Source organism: Tachysurus fulvidraco, chromosome 8 (assembly GCF_022655615.1).
Source record: "Tachysurus fulvidraco isolate hzauxx_2018 chromosome 8, HZAU_PFXX_2.0, whole genome shotgun sequence".
NCBI classification, from domain to species: domain Eukaryota; kingdom Metazoa; phylum Chordata; class Actinopteri; order Siluriformes; family Bagridae; genus Tachysurus; species Tachysurus fulvidraco.
In genome coordinates, this window is record NC_062525.1 from 19473188 (window position 1) to 19497977 (window position 24790).

The 24790-nt window shown below is 42.4% G+C and overlaps 1 pseudogene; it reads right to left on the reverse strand.

Annotated features, from left to right (window-relative positions):
* Nucleotides 1–24313, reverse strand: part of LOC125145344 — an 84788-nt pseudogene extending 60475 nt beyond the window's left edge.
* Nucleotides 24314–24790: the final 477 nt, after the last annotated feature.

Sequence of the window (24790 nt, forward strand, 5' to 3'; positions counted from 1 at the left end):
CCCCATAGAATAGAGTGATGATGGAAATTGAACATCTAGAGTAAATAATAGCACATTAAAGACTTGTAGTATGTTCTTTAGGGTCAAATAAATATTTAGCAACTTGTTTTGGAGTGGTGTGTGCCTCTTTTCAAAAGTTATTGAACTGGATGCTCTGCCAATGGAGAACCCCATAGAATAGAGTGATGATGGAAAGTGAACATCTAGAGTAAATAATAGCACATAACATCTAGAGTAAATAATAGCACATTAAAGACTTGTAGTATGTTCTTTAGGGTCAAATAAATATTTAGCAACTTGTTCTGGAGTGTTGTGTGCCTCTTTTCAAAAGTTATTGAACTGGATGCTCTGCCAATGGAGAACCCCATAGAATAGAGTGATGATGGAAAGTGAACATCTAGAGTAAATAATAGCACATTAAAGACTTGTAGTATGTTCTTTAGGGTCAAATAAATATTTAGCAACTTGTTTTGTAGTGGTGTGTGCCTCTTTTCAAAAGTTATTGAACTGGATGCTCTGCCACTGGAGAACCCCATAGAATAGAGTGATGATGGAAAGTGAACCTCTACAGTAAATAATAGCACATTAAAGACTTGTAGTATGTTCTTTAGGGTCAAATAAATATTTAGCAACTTGTTTTGGAGTGGTTTGTGCCTCTTTTCAAAAGTTATTGAACTGGATGCTCTGCCAATGGAGAACCCCATAGAATAGAGTGATGATGGAAATTGAACATCTAGAGTAAATTATAGCACATTAAAGACTTGTAGTATGTTCTTTAGGGTCAAATAAATATTTAGCAACTTGTTTTGGAGTGGTGTGTGCCTCTTTTCAAAAGTTATTGAACTGGATGCTCTGCCAATGGAGAACCCCATAGAATAGAGTGATGATGGAAATTGAACATCTAGAGTAAATAATAGCACATTAAAGACTTGTAGTATGTTCTTTAGGGTCAAATAAATATTTAGCAACTTGTTTGGGAGTGGTGTGTGCCTCTTTTCAAAAGTTATTGAACTGGATGCTCTGCCAATGGAGAACCCCATAGAATAGAGTGATGATGGAAAGTGAACATCTACAGTAAATAATAGCACATTAAAGACTTGTAGTATGTTCTTTAGGGTCAAATAAATATTTAGCAACTTGTTTTGGAGTGGTGTGTGCCTCTTTTCAAAAGTTATTGAACTGGATGCTCTGCCAATGGAGAACCCCATAGAATAGAGTGATGATGGAAAGTGAACATCTAGAGTAAATAATAGCACATAACATCTAGAGTAAATAATAGCACATTAAAGACTTGTAGTATGTTCTTTAGGGTCAAATAAATATTTAGCAACTTGTTCTGGAGTGGTGTGTGCCTCTTTTCAAAAGTTATTGAACTGGATGCTCTGCCAATGGAGAACCCCATAGAATAGAGTGATGATGGAAAGTGAACATCTAGAGTAAATAATAGCACATTAAAGACTTGTAGTATGTTCTTTAGGGTCAAATAAATATTTAGCAACTTGTTTTGTAGTGGTGTGTGCCTCTTTTCAAAAGTTATTGAACTGGATGCTCTGCCACTGGAGAACCCCATAGAATAGAGTGATGATGGAAAGTGAACCTCTACAGTAAATAATAGCACATTAAAGACTTGTAGTATGTTCTTTAGGGTCAAATAAATATTTAGCAACTTGTTTTGGAGTGGTTTTTGCCTCTTTTCAAAAGTTATTGAACTGGATGCTCTGCCAATGGAGAACCCCATAGAATAGAGTGATGATGGAAATTGAACATCTAGAGTAAATAATAGCACATTAAAGACTTGTAGTATGTTCTTTAGGGTCAAATAAATATTTAGCAACTTGTTTTGGAGTGGTGTGTGCCTCTTTTCAAAAGTTATTGAACTGGATGCTCTGCCAATGGAGAACCCCATAGAATAGAGTGATGATGGAAATTGAACATCTAGAGTAAATAATAGCACATTAAAGACTTGTAGTATGTTCTTTAGGGTCAAATAAATATTTAGCAACTTGTTTTGGAGTGGTGTGTGCCTCTTTTCAAAAGTTATTGAACTGGATGCTCTGCCAATGGAGAACCCCATAGAATAGAGTGATGATGGAAATTGAACATCTAGAGTAAATAATAGCACATTAAAGACTTGTAGTATGTTCTTTAGGGTCAAATAAATATTTAGCAACTTGTTTTGGAGTGGTGTGTGCCTCTTTTCAAAAGTTATTGAACTGGATGCTCTGCCAATGGAGAACCCCATAGAATAGAGTGATGATGGAAATTGAACATCTAGAGTAAATAATAGCACATTAAAGACTTGTAGTATGTTCTTTAGGGTCAAATAAATATTTAGCAACTTGTTTTGGAGTGGTGTGTGCCTCTTTTCAAAAGTTATTGAACTGGATGCTCTGCCAATGGAGAACCCCATAGAATAGAGTGATGATGGAAAGTGAACATCTAGAGTAAATAATAGCACATTAAAGACTTGTAGTATGTTCTTTAGGGTCAAATAAATATTTAGCAACTTGTTTTGTAGTGGTGTGTGCCTCTTTTCAAAAGTTATTGAACTGGATGCTCTGCCACTGGAGAACCCCATAGAATAGAGTGATGATGGAAAGTGAACATCTACAGTAAATAATAGCACATTAAAGACTTGTAGTATGTTCTTTAGGGTCAAATAAATATTTAGCAACTTGTTTTGGAGTGGTGTGTGCCTCTTTTCAAAAGTTATTGAACTGGATGCTCTGCCAATGGAGAACCCCATAGAATAGAGTGATGATGGAAATTGAACATCTAGAGTAAATAATAGCACATTAAAGACTTGTAGTATGTTCTTTAGGGTCAAATAAATATTTAGCAACTTGTTTTGGAGTGGTGTGTGCCTCTTTTCAAAAGTTATTGAACTGGATGCTCTGCCAATGGAGAACCCCATAGAATAGAGTGATGATGGAAATTGAACATCTAGAGTAAATAATAGCACATTAAAGACTTGTAGTATGTTCTTTAGGGTCAAATAAATATTTAGCAACTTGTTTTGGAGTGGTGTGTGCCTCTTTTCAAAAGTTATTGAACTGGATGCTCTGCCAATGGAGAACCCCATAGAATAGAGTGATGATGGAAATTGAACATCTAGAGTAAATAATAGCACATTAAAGACTTGTAGTATGTTCTTTAGGGTCAAATAAATATTTAGCAACTTGTTTTGGAGTGGTGTGTGCCTCTTTTCAAAAGTTATTGAACTGGATGCTCTGCCAATGGAGAACCCCATAGAATAGAGTGATGATGGAAATTGAACATCTAGAGTAAATAATAGCACATTAAAGACTTGTAGTATGTTCTTTAGGGTCAAATAAATATTTAGCAACTTGTTTTGGAGTGGTGTGTGCCTCTTTTCAAAAGTTATTGAACTGGATGCTCTGCCAATGGAGAACCCCATAGAATAGAGTGATGATGGAAAGTGAACATCTAGAGTAAATAATAGCACATTAAAGACTTGTAGTATGTTCTTTAGGGTCAAATAAATATTTAGCAACTTGTTTGGAGTGGTGTGTGCCTCTTTTCAAAAGTTATTGAACTGGATGCTCTGCCAATGGAGAACCCCATAGAATAGAGTGATGATGGAAATTGAACATCTAGAGTAAATAATAGCACATTAAAGACTTGTAGTATGTTCTTTAGGGTCAAATAAATATTTAGCAACTTGTTTGGAGTGGTGTGTGCCTCTTTTCAAAAGTTATTGAACTGGATGCTCTGCCAATGGAGAACCCCATAGAATAGAGTGATGATGGAAATTGAACATCTAGAGTAAATAATAGCACATTAAAGACTTGTAGTATGTTCTTTAGGGTCAAATAAATATTTAGCAACTTGTTTTGGAGTGGTGTGTGCCTCTTTTCAAAAGTTATTGAACTGGATGCTCTGCCAATGGAGAACCCCATAGAATAGAGTGATGATGGAAATTGAACATCTAGAGTAAATAATAGCACATTAAAGACTTGTAGTATGTTCTTTAGGGTCAAATAAATATTTAGCAACTTGTTTTGGAGTGGTGTGTGCCTCTTTTCAAAAGTTATTGAACTGGATGCTCTGCCAATGGAGAACCCCATAGAATAGAGTGATGATGGAAATTGAACATCTAGAGTAAATAATAGCACATTAAAGACTTGTAGTATGTTCTTTAGGGTCAAATAAATATTTAGCAACTTGTTTTGGAGTGGTGTGTGCCTCTTTTCAAAAGTTATTGAACTGGATGCTCTGCCAATGGAGAACCCCATAGAATAGAGTGATGATGGAAAGTGAACATCTACAGTAAATAATAGCACATTAAAGACTTGTAGTATGTTCTTTAGGGTCAAATAAATATTTAGCAACTTGTTTTGGAGTGGTGTGTGCCTCTTTTCAAAAGTTATTGAACTGGATGCTCTGCCAATGGAGAACCCCATAGAATAGAGTGATGATGGAAATTGAACATCTAGAGTAAATAATAGCACATTAAAGACTTGTAGTATGTTCTTTAGGGTCAAATAAATATTTAGCAACTTGTTTTGGAGTGGTGTGTGCCTCTTTTCAAAAGTTATTGAACTGGATGCTCTGCCAATGGAGAACCCCATAGAATAGAGTGAAGATGGAAATTGAACATCTAGAGTAAATAATAGCACATTAAAGACTTGTAGTATGTTCTTTAGGGTCAAATAAATATTTAGCAACTTGTTTTGGAGTGGTGTGTGCCTCTTTTCAAAAGTTATTGAACTGGATGCTCTGCCAATGGAGAACCCCATAGAATAGAGTGATGATGGAAAGTGAACATCTAGAGTAAATAATAGCACATTAAAGACTTGTAGTATGTTCTTTAGGGTCAAATAAATATTTAGCAACTTGTTTTGGAGTGGTGTGTGCCTCTTTTCAAAAGTTATTGAACTGGATGCTCTGCCAATGGAGAACCCCATAGAATAGAGTGATGATGGAAATTGAACATCTAGAGTAAATAATAGCACATTAAAGACTTGTAGTATGTTCTTTAGGGTCAAATAAATATTTAGCAACTTGTTTTGGAGTGGTGTGTGCCTCTTTTCAAAAGTTATTGAACTGGATGCTCTGCCAATGGAGAACCCCATAGAATAGAGTGATGATGGAAATTGAACATCTAGAGTAAATAATAGCACATTAAAGACTTGTAGTATGTTCTTTAGGGTCAAATAAATATTTAGCAACTTGTTTTGGAGTGGTGTGTGCCTCTTTTCAAAAGTTATTGAACTGGATGCTCTGCCAATGGAGAACCCCATAGAATAGAGTGATGATGGAAATTGAACATCTAGAGTAAATAATAGCACATTAAAGACTTGTAGTATGTTCTTTAGGGTCAAATAAATATTTAGCAACTTGTTTTGGAGTGGTGTGTGCCTCTTTTCAAAAGTTATTGAACTGGATGCTCTGCCAATGGAGAACCCCATAGAATAGAGTGATGATGGAAATTGAACATCTAGAGTAAATAATAGCACATTAAAGACTTGTAGTATGTTCTTTAGGGTCAAATAAATATTTAGCAACTTGTTTTGGAGTGGTGTGTGCCTCTTTTCAAAAGTTATTGAACTGGATGCTCTGCCAATGGAGAACCCCATAGAATAGAGTGATGATGGAAATTGAACATCTAGAGTAAATAATAGCACATTAAAGACTTGTAGTATGTTCTTTAGGGTCAAATAAATATTTAGCAACTTGTTTTGGAGTGGTGTGTGCCTCTTTTCAAAAGTTATTGAACTGGATGCTCTGCCAATGGAGAACCCCATAGAATAGAGTGATGATGGAAATTGAACATCTAGAGTAAATAATAGCACATTAAAGACTTGTAGTATGTTCTTTAGGGTCAAATAAATATTTAGCAACTTGTTTTGGAGTGGTGTGTGCCTCTTTTCAAAAGTTATTGAACTGGATGCTCTGCCAATGGAGAACCCCATAGAATAGAGTGATGATGGAAATTGAACATCTAGAGTAAATAATAGCACATTAAAGACTTGTAGTATGTTCTTTAGGGTCAAATAAATATTTAGCAACTTGTTTTGGAGTGGTGTGTGCCTCTTTTCAAAAGTTATTGAACTGGATGCTCTGCCAATGGAGAACCCCATAGAATAGAGTGATGATGGAAATTGAACATCTAGAGTAAATAATAGCACATTAAAGACTTGTAGTATGTTCTTTAGGGTCAAATAAATATTTAGCAACTTGTTTTGGAGTGGTGTGTGCCTCTTTTCAAAAGTTATTGAACTGGATGCTCTGCCAATGGAGAACCCCATAGAATAGAGTGATGATGGAAAGTGAACATCTAGAGTAAATAATAGCACATTAAAGACTTGTAGTATGTTCTTTAGGGTCAAATAAATATTTAGCAACTTGTTTTGGAGTGGTGTGTGCCTCTTTTCAAAAGTTATTGAACTGGATGCTCTGCCAATGGAGAACCCCATAGAATAGAGTGATGATGGAAATTGAACATCTAGAGTAAATAATAGCACATTAAAGACTTGTAGTATGTTCTTTAGGGTCAAATAAATATTTAGCAACTTGTTTTGGAGTGGTGTGTGCCTCTTTTCAAAAGTTATTGAACTGGATGCTCTGCCAATGGAGAACCCCATAGAATAGAGTGATGATGGAAATTGAACATCTAGAGTAAATAATAGCACATTAAAGACTTGTAGTATGTTCTTTAGGGTCAAATAAATATTTAGCAACTTGTTTTGGAGTGGTGTGTGCCTCTTTTCAAAAGTTATTGAACTGGATGCTCTGCCAATGGAGAACCCCATAGAATAGAGTGATGATGGAAATTGAACATCTAGAGTAAATAATAGCACATTAAAGACTTGTAGTATGTTCTTTAGGGTCAAATAAATATTTAGCAACTTGTTTTGGAGTGGTGTGTGCCTCTTTTCAAAAGTTATTGAACTGGATGCTCTGCCAATGGAGAACCCCATAGAATAGAGTGATGATGGAAATTGAACATCTAGAGTAAATAATAGCACATTAAAGACTTGTAGTATGTTCTTTAGGGTCAAATAAATATTTAGCAACTTGTTTTGGAGTGGTGTGTGCCTCTTTTCAAAAGTTATTGAACTGGATGCTCTGCCAATGGAGAACCCCATAGAATAGAGTGATGATGGAAATTGAACATCTAGAGTAAATAATAGCACATTAAAGACTTGTAGTATGTTCTTTAGGGTCAAATAAATATTTAGCAACTTGTTTTGGAGTGGTGTGTGCCTCTTTTCAAAAGTTATTGAACTGGATGCTCTGCCAATGGAGAACCCCATAGAATAGAGTGATGATGGAAATTGAACATCTAGAGTAAATAATAGCACATTAAAGACTTGTAGTATGTTCTTTAGGGTCAAATAAATATTTAGCAACTTGTTTTGGAGTGGTGTGTGCCTCTTTTCAAAAGTTATTGAACTGGATGCTCTGCCAATGGAGAACCCCATAGAATAGAGTGATGATGGAAATTGAACATCTAGAGTAAATAATAGCACATTAAAGACTTGTAGTATGTTCTTTAGGGTCAAATAAATATTTAGCAACTTGTTTTGGAGTGGTGTGTGCCTCTTTTCAAAAGTTATTGAACTGGATGCTCTGCCAATGGAGAACCCCATAGAATAGAGTGATGATGGAAAGTGAACATCTAGAGTAAATAATAGCACATTAAAGACTTGTAGTATGTTCTTTAGGGTCAAATAAATATTTAGCAACTTGTTTTGGAGTGGTGTGTGCCTCTTTTCAAAAGTTATTGAACTGGATGCTCTGCCAATGGAGAACCCCATAGAATAGAGTGATGATGGAAATTGAACATCTAGAGTAAATAATAGCACATTAAAGACTTGTAGTATGTTCTTTAGGGTCAAATAAATATTTAGCAACTTGTTTTGGAGTGGTGTGTGCCTCTTTTCAAAAGTTATTGAACTGGATGCTCTGCCAATGGAGAACCCCATAGAATAGAGTGATGATGGAAATTGAACATCTAGAGTAAATAATAGCACATTAAAGACTTGTAGTATGTTCTTTAGGGTCAAATAAATATTTAGCAACTTGTTTTGGAGTGGTGTGTGCCTCTTTTCAAAAGTTATTGAACTGGATGCTCTGCCAATGGAGAACCCCATAGAATAGAGTGATGATGGAAATTGAACATCTAGAGTAAATAATAGCACATTAAAGACTTGTAGTATGTTCTTTAGGGTCAAATAAATATTTAGCAACTTGTTTTGGAGTGGTGTGTGCCTCTTTTCAAAAGTTATTGAACTGGATGCTCTGCCAATGGAGAACCCCATAGAATAGAGTGATGATGGAAATTGAACATCTAGAGTAAATAATAGCACATTAAAGACTTGTAGTATGTTCTTTAGGGTCAAATAAATATTTAGCAACTTGTTTTGGAGTGGTGTGTGCCTCTTTTCAAAAGTTATTGAACTGGATGCTCTGCCAATGGAGAACCCCATAGAATAGAGTGATGATGGAAATTGAACATCTAGAGTAAATAATAGCACATTAAAGACTTGTAGTATGTTCTTTAGGGTCAAATAAATATTTAGCAACTTGTTTTGGAGTGGTGTGTGCCTCTTTTCAAAAGTTATTGAACTGGATGCTCTGCCAATGGAGAACCCCATAGAATAGAGTGATGATGGAAATTGAACATCTAGAGTAAATAATAGCACATTAAAGACTTGTAGTATGTTCTTTAGGGTCAAATAAATATTTAGCAACTTGTTTTGGAGTGGTGTGTGCCTCTTTTCAAAAGTTATTGAACTGGATGCTCTGCCAATGGAGAACCCCATAGAATAGAGTGATGATGGAAATTGAACATCTAGAGTAAATAATAGCACATTAAAGACTTGTAGTATGTTCTTTAGGGTCAAATAAATATTTAGCAACTTGTTTTGGAGTGGTGTGTGCCTCTTTTCAAAAGTTATTGAACTGGATGCTCTGCCAATGGAGAACCCCATAGAATAGAGTGATGATGGAAATTGAACATCTAGAGTAAATAATAGCACATTAAAGACTTGTAGTATGTTCTTTAGGGTCAAATAAATATTTAGCAACTTGTTTTGGAGTGGTGTGTGCCTCTTTTCAAAAGTTATTGAACTGGATGCTCTGCCAATGGAGAACCCCATAGAATAGAGTGATGATGGAAATTGAACATCTAGAGTAAATAATAGCACATTAAAGACTTGTAGTATGTTCTTTAGGGTCAAATAAATATTTAGCAACTTGTTTTGGAGTGGTGTGTGCCTCTTTTCAAAAGTTATTGAACTGGATGCTCTGCCAATGGAGAACCCCATAGAATAGAGTGATGATGGAAATTGAACATCTAGAGTAAATAATAGCACATTAAAGACTTGTAGTATGTTCTTTAGGGTCAAATAAATATTTAGCAACTTGTTTTGGAGTGGTGTGTGCCTCTTTTCAAAAGTTATTGAACTGGATGCTCTGCCAATGGAGAACCCCATAGAATAGAGTGATGATGGAAATTGAACATCTAGAGTAAATAATAGCACATTAAAGACTTGTAGTATGTTCTTTAGGGTCAAATAAATATTTAGCAACTTGTTTTGGAGTGGTGTGTGCCTCTTTTCAAAAGTTATTGAACTGGATGCTCTGCCAATGGAGAACCCCATAGAATAGAGTGATGATGGAAATTGAACATCTAGAGTAAATAATAGCACATTAAAGACTTGTAGTATGTTCTTTAGGGTCAAATAAATATTTAGCAACTTGTTTTGGAGTGGTGTGTGCCTCTTTTCAAAAGTTATTGAACTGGATGCTCTGCCAATGGAGAACCCCATAGAATAGAGTGATGATGGAAAGTGAACATCTAGAGTAAATAATAGCACATTAAAGACTTGTAGTATGTTCTTTAGGGTCAAATAAATATTTAGCAACTTGTTTTGGAGTGGTGTGTGCCTCTTTTCAAAAGTTATTGAACTGGATGCTCTGCCAATGGAGAACCCCATAGAATAGAGTGATGATGGAAATTGAACATCTAGAGTAAATAATAGCACATTAAAGACTTGTAGTATGTTCTTTAGGGTCAAATAAATATTTAGCAACTTGTTTTGGAGTGGTGTGTGCCTCTTTTCAAAAGTTATTGAACTGGATGCTCTGCCAATGGAGAACCCCATAGAATAGAGTGATGATGGAAATTGAACATCTAGAGTAAATAATAGCACATTAAAGACTTGTAGTATGTTCTTTAGGGTCAAATAAATATTTAGCAACTTGTTTTGGAGTGGTGTGTGCCTCTTTTCAAAAGTTATTGAACTGGATGCTCTGCCAATGGAGAACCCCATAGAATAGAGTGATGATGGAAATTGAACATCTAGAGTAAATAATAGCACATTAAAGACTTGTAGTATGTTCTTTAGGGTCAAATAAATATTTAGCAACTTGTTTTGGAGTGGTGTGTGCCTCTTTTCAAAAGTTATTGAACTGGATGCTCTGCCAATGGAGAACCCCATAGAATAGAGTGATGATGGAAATTGAACATCTAGAGTAAATAATAGCACATTAAAGACTTGTAGTATGTTCTTTAGGGTCAAATAAATATTTAGCAACTTGTTTTGGAGTGGTGTGTGCCTCTTTTCAAAAGTTATTGAACTGGATGCTCTGCCAATGGAGAACCCCATAGAATAGAGTGATGATGGAAAGTGAACATCTAGAGTAAATAATAGCACATTAAAGACTTGTAGTATGTTCTTTAGGGTCAAATAAATATTTAGCAACTTGTTTTGGAGTGGTGTGTGCCTCTTTTCAAAAGTTATTGAACTGGATGCTCTGCCAATGGAGAACCCCATAGAATAGAGTGATGATGGAAATTGAACATCTAGAGTAAATAATAGCACATTAAAGACTTGTAGTATGTTCTTTAGGGTCAAATAAATATTTAGCAACTTGTTTTGGAGTGGTGTGTGCCTCTTTTCAAAAGTTATTGAACTGGATGCTCTGCCAATGGAGAACCCCATAGAATAGAGTGATGATGGAAATTGAACATCTAGAGTAAATAATAGCACATTAAAGACTTGTAGTATGTTCTTTAGGGTCAAATAAATATTTAGCAACTTGTTTTGGAGTGGTGTGTGCCTCTTTTCAAAAGTTATTGAACTGGATGCTCTGCCAATGGAGAACCCCATAGAATAGAGTGATGATGGAAATTGAACATCTAGAGTAAATAATAGCACATTAAAGACTTGTAGTATGTTCTTTAGGGTCAAATAAATATTTAGCAACTTGTTTTGGAGTGGTGTGTGCCTCTTTTCAAAAGTTATTGAACTGGATGCTCTGCCAATGGAGAACCCCATAGAATAGAGTGATGATGGAAATTGAACATCTAGAGTAAATAATAGCACATTAAAGACTTGTAGTATGTTCTTTAGGGTCAAATAAATATTTAGCAACTTGTTTTGGAGTGGTGTGTGCCTCTTTTCAAAAGTTATTGAACTGGATGCTCTGCCAATGGAGAACCCCATAGAATAGAGTGATGATGGAAATTGAACATCTAGAGTAAATAATAGCACATTAAAGACTTGTAGTATGTTCTTTAGGGTCAAATAAATATTTAGCAACTTGTTTTGGAGTGGTGTGTGCCTCTTTTCAAAAGTTATTGAACTGGATGCTCTGCCAATGGAGAACCCCATAGAATAGAGTGATGATGGAAATTGAACATCTAGAGTAAATAATAGCACATTAAAGACTTGTAGTATGTTCTTTAGGGTCAAATAAATATTTAGCAACTTGTTTTGGAGTGGTGTGTGCCTCTTTTCAAAAGTTATTGAACTGGATGCTCTGCCAATGGAGAACCCCATAGAATAGAGTGATGATGGAAAGTGAACATCTAGAGTAAATAATAGCACATTAAAGTTCTTTAGGGTCAAATAAATATTTAGCAACTTGTTTTGGAGTGGTGTGTGCCTCTTTTCAAAAGTTATTGAACTGGATGCTCTGCCAATGGAGAACCCCATAGAATAGAGTGATGATGGAAATTGAACATCTAGAGTAAATAATAGCACATTAAAGACTTGTAGTATGTTCTTTAGGGTCAAATAAATATTTAGCAACTTGTTTTGGAGTGGTGTGTGCCTCTTTTCAAAAGTTATTGAACTGGATGCTCTGCCAATGGAGAACCCCATAGAATAGAGTGATTACTCCACCACCTGTCTCTCATTCCCATTCACATAAATACCACGCTTCTACTCCATACCGGTGCGAGGTCTCGACTTGTGTTACTACAGTCATTCTGAGCGTTTTCTGTGTTCTGTTTTTCCGCTGCTTACTCTGCTCTCTCTTCCTGACTCTTCTGACTGTTTGCCGCCTGCCCCAACCTTTTGCCTGTCCCCGATTCAGATTCTGCTCTCTCTTTGCTATTGTGTTTTGCCGGTTCTGACCCCCGCTTGTTGACTTCCGATCTGTGTTTGTACTTAATAAACTCTGCTGCAAATGGATCCCCAGCAGTACGCCTCCTCGTCATTACAGGAGACCTCGCCAATCGAGGATCCAGCAGGCCGTCGCTCAGCTCGCCACTCAGATCACCGGCCAGGCCCAGCAGGCTCGCCGGTCATCACAGCAGCTGACACGCCTCACTCCAGCTTACACAGGAGCTTGCTGCGGCTCTACAAGGGCTACAAGGAGCCGCCAGCCGCACCAACCTACCCCAACCCCAGCGCGGCTCCCCAGGCCCGTGCCGTATCACGCTCCTGCTGTCACCGGACCTCGTCTCGCCTTCCGGAGAAGTTTAGCGGCGAACCCGGAGGGTGCCGGGGCTTTCTGATGCAGTGCCTCGCTGTTCGTTGCGGCAGCAACCAACCCTGTACCTACAGGAAACAGCCGTATAGCCTTCGTCTGCCCCTGCTCACGGGTAAGGCCTTGGATTGGGCCACCGCGGTGTGGAGAGAGGAACGCCTTCCCCTCGTTCGCGGCATTCTCACCCAGTTTCGCATGGTCTTTGACCACTCCGCCTCTGGGGAGAGCGCAGAGGAGCGCCTGCTGGCCGTGTCACAGGGCGATCGCACCGCTGCGGAGTATGCCCTAGCGTTTCGCACCCTCGCCGCCGAAGCAGGCTGGGAGGAACGCCCACTGCGACTGCTCTACCGCAATGGTTTAAATCCCGACCTCCAAGCTGAACTGGCCTGTCGAGATGAGGGGCGGAGCCTATCTGAGTTCGTGGATCTCTCCATCCAACTGGATAATCTCATGCGCTCCCGGCGAGCCCGAACCTCTCCGCGCACTGTCACAGCCCCGCGCGCACCGAATACCCCGAGCCCATGCAGGTCGACTACACGCGCCTCACGCCGGAGGAACGAGAGCGCCGCTTCCGCCTCCGCCTCTGCCTCTACTGCGGAGAACCGGGACAACCGACTGCCAACCTGCCCAACCCGACCACCGCAACGACGGGATAACCCGGTGAGTTCACACTCCGTCACCCCGATCGTCGAACTGCGCGCAAATCAGTGTACGGCTCGAGATTCACGGGCAAGAGTGTCGAAGCCCTTGCACTCGTTGACTCAGGTGCAGCTGGGAACTTCATGTCTTGGGATTTTGTTCATACTCACAACGTTCCAATAATTCCCTCTGTGTTTCCCTTAGCAGTGGAGGCGATAGACGGACGACCATTAAAAGAAGGACGCATCACACACCGCACCAAAAACCTCATCCTGCAGGTGGGGAACCAGCATCAAGAGCGTCTCTTCTTCCACCTCATCCACTCCCCCCCGACACGCCCTCATTCTCGGCCTACCATGGCTTCGACTCCACAACCCGACCATCTCCTGGACCGATCTGCACATCACCGGCTGGGGCAGCACTTGTGACACACACCGCCGGGACCCAATGGAGCCGTGCCAGCTTAACACCACAGGCACCGCACCCAATCACCTCTGACATCCCCAATCTCCCCGACGAGTACCTAGACCTTGCGGAGGTGTTTAGTAAAGTCAAGGCCACAGAGCTGCCCCCACATCGCGCCTGTGACTGCGCCATCGACCTACTGCCAGGAGCTACACCACCCAGGGGTAGAGTTTTCCCCCTTTCACAAACAGAGTCTGCGGCCATGAACGAATATATCCAGGAAGAACTAAAGAAGGGTTTCATTCGCACTTCCGTGTCCCCGGCGTCATCAGGGTTCTTCTTCGTTAAGAAAAAAGACGGGGGGCTCCGACCCTGCATTGACTACAGAGCCCTCAACGACATGACCGTGAAGTTTCGGTACCCCCTGCCGCTCGTGCCGTCAGCTCTGGAGCAACTCCGCCGCGCGCGGTATTTCACCAAGCTCGACCTCCGCTGGCGCGTATAACCCATACCGCATCAGACAGGGGGACGAGTGGAAACCCGCCTTCTCTGACCCAATTCAGGCCACTACGAATATTTGGTCATGCCGTTCGGCCTATCGAACAGCCCAGCGGTCTTCCAATCATTCATTAACGATGTTGTTCCGGGACATGCTCGACCAGCTGGGTAATTGTCTACATCGACGACATTCTCATCTACTCGGAAAGCAAAGAGGAACATATCAGACACGTGAGGGCAGTGTTGCAGCGTCTCATTCAGCACCATCTCTACGCCAAGGCGGAGAAGTGCGAGTTCCACCAGACTCAACGTCCTTCCTGGGGTACATCATCTCGGCAGATGGGGGTCGCCATGGATGACACTAAGTTGCAAGCAGTGCTGCGGTGGCCCAAGCCACAGACGATCAAGGAACTACAAAACGCTTCCTAGGGTCGCCAATTTCTACCGCCGCTTTATTCCGTGGCTTCAGCACCATCACGGCACCTCTCACCCTCGATGACAAGACAAGGACCCGCTCAACTCACCTGGTCACCGGTAGGGCCGCACTTGGCATTCAGGCAGCTGTAGGAGAGTTTCACCTCAGCCCCGATCCTCCCCACCCGATCCGAACCGGCCATTCACCGTCGAGGTGGACGCCTCCAACACGGAATCGGCCCCATCCTTTCCCAGCGTCAGGGACCCACCGACAAAATGTCCCATGCGCCCCTACTTCTCCCGTAAACTGACCCAGCAGAACGGAACTACGACGTGGGAGATCGCGAACCTCTGGCAATATAAGCAGCGTTTAAGGAGTGGCGGCATTGGCTGGAAGGCGCAAAGCACCCATTCACAGTCCTCACGGATCATCGTAATCTGGAGTACCTGCGTTCTGCCAAATGCATGAACACACGCCAGGCCCGGTGGGCTATGTTCTTCAACCCGGTTCCAATTCCACCGTGACGTACCGACCGGGGAGTAGAACGTCAAAGCCGACGCCCTGTCACGCATGCACGAGAGTCGGATCCAACACAAACCCACCGAACCGATCCTACCCGAGACTTGCATCCTAGCACCCGTTCAGTGGGACATTATGACCGAGATCACCAACGCCAACGCCCAAACGCAACCTCCGATTTAATGCCCGGCCGGCAAAACGTACGTGCCGGAGCACCTGCGTACTCCGCTCCTGACCCTACTGCACACGAGTCCGGCCTCCGGCCACCCTGGCGTAACTGCAAACAACCCACCTGGTCCAGAATGAGTTCTGGTGGCCTTCGCTAAACGCAGACACACGCAAGTATGTTCATGGGTGCACGGCATGCCACGCCTCCAAGGCTTCTCATCAGTTACCTGCGGGCTTGCTGCAACCTCTGCTTATCCCCCAGCGTCCCTGGTCCCACATCGCGTTGGACTTTATCACAGATCTGCCTCGATCCAACAACTACACCACCATTCTGACCATTATCGACCGATTCTCGAAAGCCTGCCGGTTAATCCCACTAACCAAACTTCCCACCGCCTCGAGACCGCGGAGCTGCTATGCAACCAAGTCTTCCGCTTTTATGGATTCCAGAAGACATCGTCTCGGACCGAGGTCCTCAGTTCACCTCACGGGTCTGGAGGGCCTTCTTCAAGCGACTCGACATTAACATCAGTCTCACTTCGGGGTACCACCCCCAATCTAATGGTCAGACGGAGCGCCTCAACCAGGAGATCGTCCGTTTTCTCCGAACGTACTGTCACCACAGTCAGAACGAGTGGAGCCGGTATCTGATGTGGGCAGAATACGCGCAAAACTCCCTCATTAAACCACCACCGGCCTGACACCCTTTCAGTGCGTCCCTCGGGTACCAACCTCCCTAATTCCCCTGGTCCGACACGCCCACCGATCTACCAGCTGTTAACGACTGGTTCCGACAGAGTGAAGAAACGTGGGCCGCGGACCACCGAAAACTACGGAGAGCTGTCCGAACGCAAAAAGCCCAGGCTGACAGACACCGCCGGGAACACCCTGAGTACCAACCCGGCCAGTGGGTTTGGCTCTCGACCCGCGGCATCCGGCTCCGCCTACCCTGCCGTAAGCTCAGTCCAGGTACGTGGGCCCGTTCCGAGTCCCTCAAACGCATTAACCCCGTCGCATACCGCCTCTCACTACCACCTCCTACCGCATCTCACCCACCTTCCAGTTTCGCTGCTGAAACCGGCCGTTGAGCCAAGGGAGGATCCGGAATCCCCCACTGCCCTGCCCGCGCCACCACCGCTGATGGTCGATGGCGAAGAAGCGTATCAGGTACGCGAACTGCTCGACTCCAGACGCTGAGGGGGCCACTTAGAATACCTGGTCGATTGGGAGGGGTTCGGCCCGGAGGAACGCTCATGGGAGAAGGCGAGGGACATGGTGGACCCGTCGCTCGCCACCGAGGTCCACCCACGGCACCCAGAGAACCCACCAACCCCGGCGTCCCGAAGTTGTCGCGCCGGGCCCCGCCCGCCGGGGGGGTGGGGGGTGGGGGCTCTGTCATGAGCAACGAACCACCGCGGGAGCGTCGCCCTAGAGACGCATCTCCGGAGTACTAGCGCACTTCCGCACTACACTCCCCATCATTGTGTTTTGCCGGTTCTGACCCCCGCCTGTTTGACTCCGATCTATGTTTGTACTTAAATAAACTCTGCTGCAAATGGATCCCCAGCAGTACGCCTCCTCGTCATTACAAGCAGACATGAAGTCACCGAAAATCATTGTTGATACATACAGTGATAGCTCATCCTTTGAAAGATTTCTTGCTTCAATGCAGTATATTTGGTGTTGAGTTAAACAGTCGCTCCACCATTTATGCTCGTAGACCTCTGGTGAAAAATCCTCTCGAACAATGTAGTCAAAATCCTTACACCATTTATGAAATTTGCTCCATTCACTCCGATCAAAAGTTACGGCCTCGGTAGCTTTGCTCCAGTGTTTGTGATCAGGTACAGACTGTAGTGGCAGGTTGTGGCCACCTGAGGGGGCTTGAGGTCTAAGAGGTTAGACAACAAGTGGAATAGAAGAAATAAAGGTTGTCTGATATTATCTGGTGCGTTGTGTCCTTGAATACCGAGTTAGAGGAACAATACATGGTGTCAGAAATAGCTAACCCATGACAGACAGAGTCTAGTGCCACAGCTAAGAACCTGGAGCAGTTTAATGGTGTGAGTGATAATCTCTGGAGCAAGACAGAGCGAGTCAGCGAGAACTAGCAACAGGCTAGCGGCAAGACAAAAGCAAGCAGCATGTACCACATATTTACTATCACGCCACCGGGACCATTCGATTTCGAGCCAAAATCATGGCCACATGGATTAAAAGGTTTGAACGCTTCAGGATTGCGTCTGGATTGAAAGAAAAGGACGGAGCATATCAGGTGAATTCTCTCATCTATACGATGGGTGAAAAGGCTGAGGATATTCTGAGTTCACTGCAGTTGACAGAGGAGAAAGAAAAGACTTTGAATGAGGTAAAAAAGGCATTTGATGGACATTTTATAGGCATGCATAATGTAATTTTATGAACGAGCCAAGTTTAATTAAAAGATGTCAAGATGTCGGCGAATCTGCAGAAAACTTTATGACCTCTGTACATATGCTAGCTGAACATTGCAAATATGGCATCTTACGTGAGGAAATGATCCGGGATAGGATTGTGGTTGGCATACGTGATGCTAAATTGTCTGAGAAACTGCAGCTCAACCCGAATTTGGATTTAGATACAGCTATAGTTCAAGTGAGGCAGCATGAGGAAGTAAAAAGCAACAAGCTGTTCTGCGGTCAGCTGATTCGCCAGGACATGTAGATGCACTTTCCCATAACAGTAAGAGACAGGTTCAAAGAAAAAAATCTTTCCAACGTGGAAGCCATTATCAGCCTCGGTCTACCTCAACTAAGTCAAAACAGTGCGGGAAGTGTGGCAAAACTCCAAAACATTCATGGACTGAATGCCCAGCAAAAGACGTTGAGTGTAGAAAATGCCAAAAGAAGGGACACTTGCGGCTGTGTGCAGATCAGTTCAAAAGCTTGATTCAATTGAAGAGAATGGTGGAGCAGCTTATCTTGGGGCTGTTGACTATCCACAGTCATCCACATGGACTGAAATACTTACCATAAACGATAGCCCATTGTGTTTTAAAGTGGACACGGGTGCATCTGTGACTGTGATACCAGAATCAGAATTCACACTGGATAGCTATGGCAGACACTCAGCGTCGCGCAGACTGCTACTGGGTCCTGCCGACCAACTTCTGGATGTTAAAGGGCAAGTGTATGCAATCATTCAGAGAGGTGACAAAAAGATTGAGGAGGAGGTGTTCATTGTGAAAGACTTGACCACACCCTTGGGTCTTCCTGCTATCCGCCGACTACAGATGATTCCCCAGCTCAATAGCATTGATGATGCAGAGACTCACTTTCGCTCAACTTACCCAGATGTATTTAAAGTGCTGGGTAACCTTAAGGGGAGTACAAAATTAAGCTGAGAGACAATGCGACACCCTATGCCCTCTCTGCGCCGAGACGTGTAGCTATTCCTCTCTGGGCCAAAGTCAAAGAGGAACTAGACAGGATGGAGAAGATGGGAGTCATAGCTCGTGTTGAAGAACCGACAGAATGGTGTGCGGGCATGGTTCCGATAGTGAAGTCGTCAGGGAAAATTTGTATTTGCGTGGACTTAACCCGGCTGAACGAGAGTGTCGTCAGAGAGAGACATATCCTACCGGCAGTGGACGAGACACTGGCCAAGCTGGAAGGAGCCAGAGTTTTTACAAAGCTCAATGCAACATCAGGCTTCTGGCAGGTGCCACTCCACAAAGACTCAATGCTGTTGACCACGTTCATTACTCCAGAGGGGCGCTATTACTTCAAAAGGCTACCTTACGGTATATCTTCGGCACCCGAACATTTCCAGAAGAGGATCTCTCAGCTGGTTGATGGTGTTGACGGGGTCCTATGCCATGCTGATGATGTCCTTGTTACAGGAAGAGACCGGGCAGAGCATGATGACAGGCTGCACAAGGTGTTACAAAAATTCAGAGAGGCCGGGGTCACACTGAACGAGAAATGCCAGTTTGCTCTGACAGAAATCCGCTTTCTGGGTCATGTCGTAAATAATCAAGGCATCAGAGCAGACCCTGGTAAAATAAAGGCGATCCTTGACATGCCCGAGCCAAAGGATGTGGCAGATGTTCGCCGTTTCATGGGCATGGTAAACTTTGTAGGCAAATTTACGCCACGCCTGCCTGATCTGACAAAGCCCATTCGTGACCTGTTAAGGACAGAGAACAGCTGGACATGGGGAGCACCTCAACAGAAAGCATTTCTTGAAACAAAAAAGGTATTGGGGTCAGAGACGGTGTTAGCCCAGTACAAGCCCAAATCACGAAACCATAGTATCAGCTGATGCCTCTTCACATGGATTAGGGGGTGTCTTGACACAAAAACAGACAGATGGTGAGTGGAGACCTGTTGTTTTCATTTTTAGAAGTCTGACCAAAACTGAATCAAGATATGCTCAAATAGAAAAGGAGGCTTTAGCTGTGACCTGGGCATGTGAGCGCTTGCGAGGATACTTAAGTGGACTAGATTTTACCATAAGGACTGACCACAACCCACTCATAACACTTCTGAAGTCCAGAGCATTGGATGACCTCCCGCCAAGAATTATCAGATTCAGACTCAGGCTGCTCAGATTTAATTTCAACATCATCCATGTCCCAGGTAAAAACCTGATAATGGCTGACACCCTGTCCAGAGCGCCTCTTCCAGCCACAGCTTCAGAGACAAAGCTAGACTTGGAAAGGGAATGCAAAGCTTATCTGGACAGTGTAGTAGACAGTTTGCCAGCCACACCAACAAAGCTGGAACAGATTAAGAGTGCACAAACTTCAGATGATATCTGCAAACGTCTAAGCCGATACATTGCAAATGGCTGGCCGAAACACAGACGAGATGTGCATGAGCAGCTGCTACCCTACTGGCCCAATCGGTCAGCCCTGCACGAAGGAAGAGGACTACTCATGAGAGGAGAGAGACTTATAATCCCTGAATGCATGAGACCTGACATCTTGCAGAGATTGCACCAGGGGCATCAAGGTATCAACAAATGTCAAGCTAGGGCCAGAGAATCGGTCTCTGGTGGCCAGGTATCACATCTGCAGTAAAGAAAATGGTCGAGCGATGCGAGATTTGTGCAAGTGAAGCTCAAATACCAGCTGAGCCTCTCCTCATGACTGAACTCCCGAGTAGACCATGGCAGAGAGTCGCGGCTGATCTTTTCCAATGGCAGAATGGGAACTATTTAGTCATGATAGACTATTTCTCTCGCTATATTGAAGTTTGCTCCCTACAGGGCAGCACATCAGCAAAACAGACCATTGTCAGATTTAAAGCGGCGTTTGCCAGATACGGATGTCCAGAAGTGCTGGTCACGGACAATGGTCTTCAGTTCTCCTGTGATGAATTCGCTCAATTTGCACAGGACTATGACTTTACCCATGTGACAAGCAGTCCATGTTACCCCCGAAGCAATGGGGAGGCGGAACGGGCTGTCAGAACAGTGAAGTCCCTTTTAGCAAAAGAGGGTGATTTCCACAAAGCTCTGCTGGCCTACAGAGCCACTCCATTGGCGCATGGGAGCTCCCCAGCAGAACTACTGATGGGGAGGAAAATCAGAACACCGGTTCCAGTGTCACCAGAACAGTTACAACCACAGTGGCCTGATCTTGTCAGATTCAGAGAAAAGGATATAGCGCTGAAACAGCTACAGGAACAACATTCAATTGCAGACACCGTACTCAAACCCTACCACCTCTCCAGCGGGACAGCATGTATGGATCAAACCTACAAGCACAAGAGGGACAGTTCTTAATACTGCAACTACACCATGGTCTTATGAGGTAGAGACCCCCGGATGGAAGACGGCTGTGGTGCAAACCGTTCACACCTTAGGAAAGTTCCGGTGCCTCCTGCACCAGGAGAAGAGATAATGACTAGGTCAGGGAGGCTGTCTAAGGCTCCTGAGAGACTAGACCTTTGAATGTGAAACACATGCATAAACACCACAGAGTAAAAGAAAAAGGAGTCCTAATTTTCTGTTGAATGTTTATTAGGAAATACATGTTTGATGTATTGAAGTAAGATTAAGTCTTCATAAATGGCTACTGTGAGGTAAAATGTCTTCTGTTAGTTTCTCTGGTTACACTTTTAATTTAAATAAAGGATTTGAAGTAATTCATAAAGTTGTATAATAAGTGAGTTAGATAATGGGGTAGCTATACTGTTAAATGTATGCCACTATTTTAAAGTTCTGTTTGAAACAAGTATGCTTTGACCTAAAGGGAGGAGATGTAGTGGCAGGTTGTGGCCACCTGAGGGGGCTTGAGGTCTAAGAGGTTAGACAACAAGTGGAATAGAAGAAATAAAGGTTGTCTGATATTATCCGGTGCGTTGTGTCCTTGAATACTGAGTTAGAGGAACAATACACAGACAGCTTGAAAAGCGTTATGTTGTTTGATTCAGCATTAAAGTGAAAGCCGGCTGTACATCCGTTTGACATCGCCCAATACTCACTACATTCACGCTCTAAAATCTCTGCAAAACTTGACTCGGTATGTTTTCGCATTTTCTTTGGTGCATCGGGACAAACAGCCATAGCAACGTTCAATGAATCACACGTGTTATACGCGGAGGGGGCGATATGGTATTTGAAGACTAAATTCGAGGTTTTTTTTTTTTTTTTCTCACGCGCCTTTGGTCAGGATGCGCTTGTGCGCGTCTTTCTTCTCACGCGCGTTTGGTCAGGATGCGCGTGTGTGACTTTATAGATCAGACTGAGGTGTCATAATCTTGATTTGAAAACCATCCGATCTGAGGGGAGGGGTAACCCTATCGCAAAACACCCCCGGATCAAACACGAGTTTTAAGTACCTATCTCTATCTAGTCAATCAAACATATGGACTTGTTTAACAACACTACTTTCCTCTGAGGGGTCATAAATCCCCCATTTAAAAAAACAACAACAAAACATATGTCCTTATTTTGCAATACTGCTTCCTCTGAGGGGGGTTAAAACAAACCCATTTTTAAAAAACATATGTCCTTGTTTTACAACACTGCTGACTCTGAGGGGTCATAAAACCCCATTTTTTAAAAAAACATATGTCCTTGTTTTAATTACTTATCACCTGTCTACGGGAACCAGACACGATGGTGTTAACATTCATAACAATATGAAAGACAGGGTGGTGGTGGGAGGTAAAGTGGGCTCTTTAACTACTTGGAGTCAAGACATACATCTACCACACCAAAAGGTATGACCTTTGACCTTTAATAATTTCACTAATGACAGCTGTCATAACAGCTGTCATACCAGCTGGCATAGCAGCTGTCAGGGTAATAAAAAGGTAATAAAACTGTCAGCTTGATGGAATATGACCTGTAATACTCTCTGATGTCTCAGGATTTTCATAGAGTCGGCCTCATCTCAGTGGAGGTCCAAAATCTTCATTGCACGGAAGACGATCGGAGCTGGTACAATGTCTGGATGCCTCGGGATGGGTAGAAAGAGAGAAGCAGTGTAGAGGGATTAACATATTTGCTGTTCATAAAAAAGGTGCAAGTCTAAAGTATTGGTGCATAATATTATGGGATGTATTGTGTGTGTGTACGCCTGACTAAAGAGGTGAGTTTTTAATCTGCTTTTGAACTGGGAAATTGTCTGAGCCCCAAACACTATCAGGAAGACTATTCCAAAGTTTGGGAGCTAAATAAGAAAATACTCTACCACCTTTAGTGGACTTTGATATTCTGGGAACTACCAGAAGTCCTGAGTTTTGTGATCTGAGAGCATGAAGGATTGTAACGTATTAGAAGGCTAGTTAGATACATGGGAGCTAAACCATTAAGAGCCTTGTACATAAGTAGCAGCAGTTTGTAATCAATTCTAAACTTAACAGGTAGCCAGTGTACAGATGATAAAATTGGGGTTATATGGTCATACTTTCTTATATGGAACATGATGCATTGTGGGTTAAAATTAACAGCCTGAGCCAGCTCGTCTTTCCTAATCCGCTGCTTGATAAACAAAGAGTGAGCTTACATCCACCTGACACACACACACACACACACACACACACAAACACACACACACACACACACACACACACACACACACACACACACACACAGTTTCAAAGGCTGGTTTGTGACAATTCTGTTGAATGAGTAAGAAATAAAATGTAGCAGACTGAAGCTGAGTGTTAATGATGGCGTGATCACTGACCACTCCTCCATGTGAGGAATTTTCTCCTCCACAGACTTCGAGCTGTCGATCTCAATGGGATAATAGTAAGCCACCAAATCTGACATCTGTGGAGTGAAAAATTAATGAATTTTTAGTGAAGGAAATCAGGTCTCAAACAGAATCACGTAAGCAACATAAAAAAATCTGATTCCTCTTCTGTCTGCTTTTCTCTGTCAATGTTTTGTATGAAATGTCATACACGACATGGACACTGGTGTGTTTTTACCTTTGCTTTACACTCCTCACTAATCAGAGTGTGTAAAAATAATAAACCATATGAACAACTGATTTAATTACTTAATGTCATTTAACCAATCAGGAAGCAATCTGTAAAGAGCCGTGTGTTAATGCAGAGTCACTGCTGCAGCTCTGAGGGGATTGATTTAAGAGTTAACAAGAAACCGTTCACACCAACAGAAAAAGTGTTGGAAACATTTATTCTGTTTACTCACTGTGTGTTGTAGGGCAGCGTTTCCCTTTATGAGCAAATCTGGTGAGTGTCATGTCAAAGTCAGAGATCACCTAACAGGGCTGTCAAGTGTCACACATTGAGAGTGACAGTCACGCATTTTGGTCTTTTCTCACGCTTTCCCGCCATACATCATATTTCTCACGCTATACCGCCACACATCGTATTCCTTACGCAGAAAAACTTTTTGACTATTTATCATATATTTAATAAGCCGCAGCGCCCAAAATGTATCTGTCTGCACCGCTGTCTCTATGGAAACGGGCAGGAATCAAGCGCGTCTCCCCTGGAGTTCTTAGTTGAGCCTGACACTTATCAGCCAATCAAAAAAAAGAGGCTACACAATAGCCAATCATAAAATAGCACTATCTGGATAAGATTTAACACAATAACCAATAAAAAAACCACACACTAATTTGTATTTGGTTAAATTGCGCTCATTGATCCTTACCAAACACAAGCCCCCTATTATTTATTTATTTATTTTTCTTTCTTTGGGTGTGTGTGTGTGGAGAGTTGGAGATATCACGCTCGCCTGTCTTCAAAACTTGAGAGCCCTGACCTAAACACACAAACACGCACATATACAGTACACACACTTAGTGTAGCCAGTCCTCTTACTTGAATGTTTTTGTTTTCCTGGAGAAAACTGGAGCACCCCAAGGAAACCCACACAGACAGGAGCAGAACATGTGAAACTCCACACAGACATCAACCTGAGATC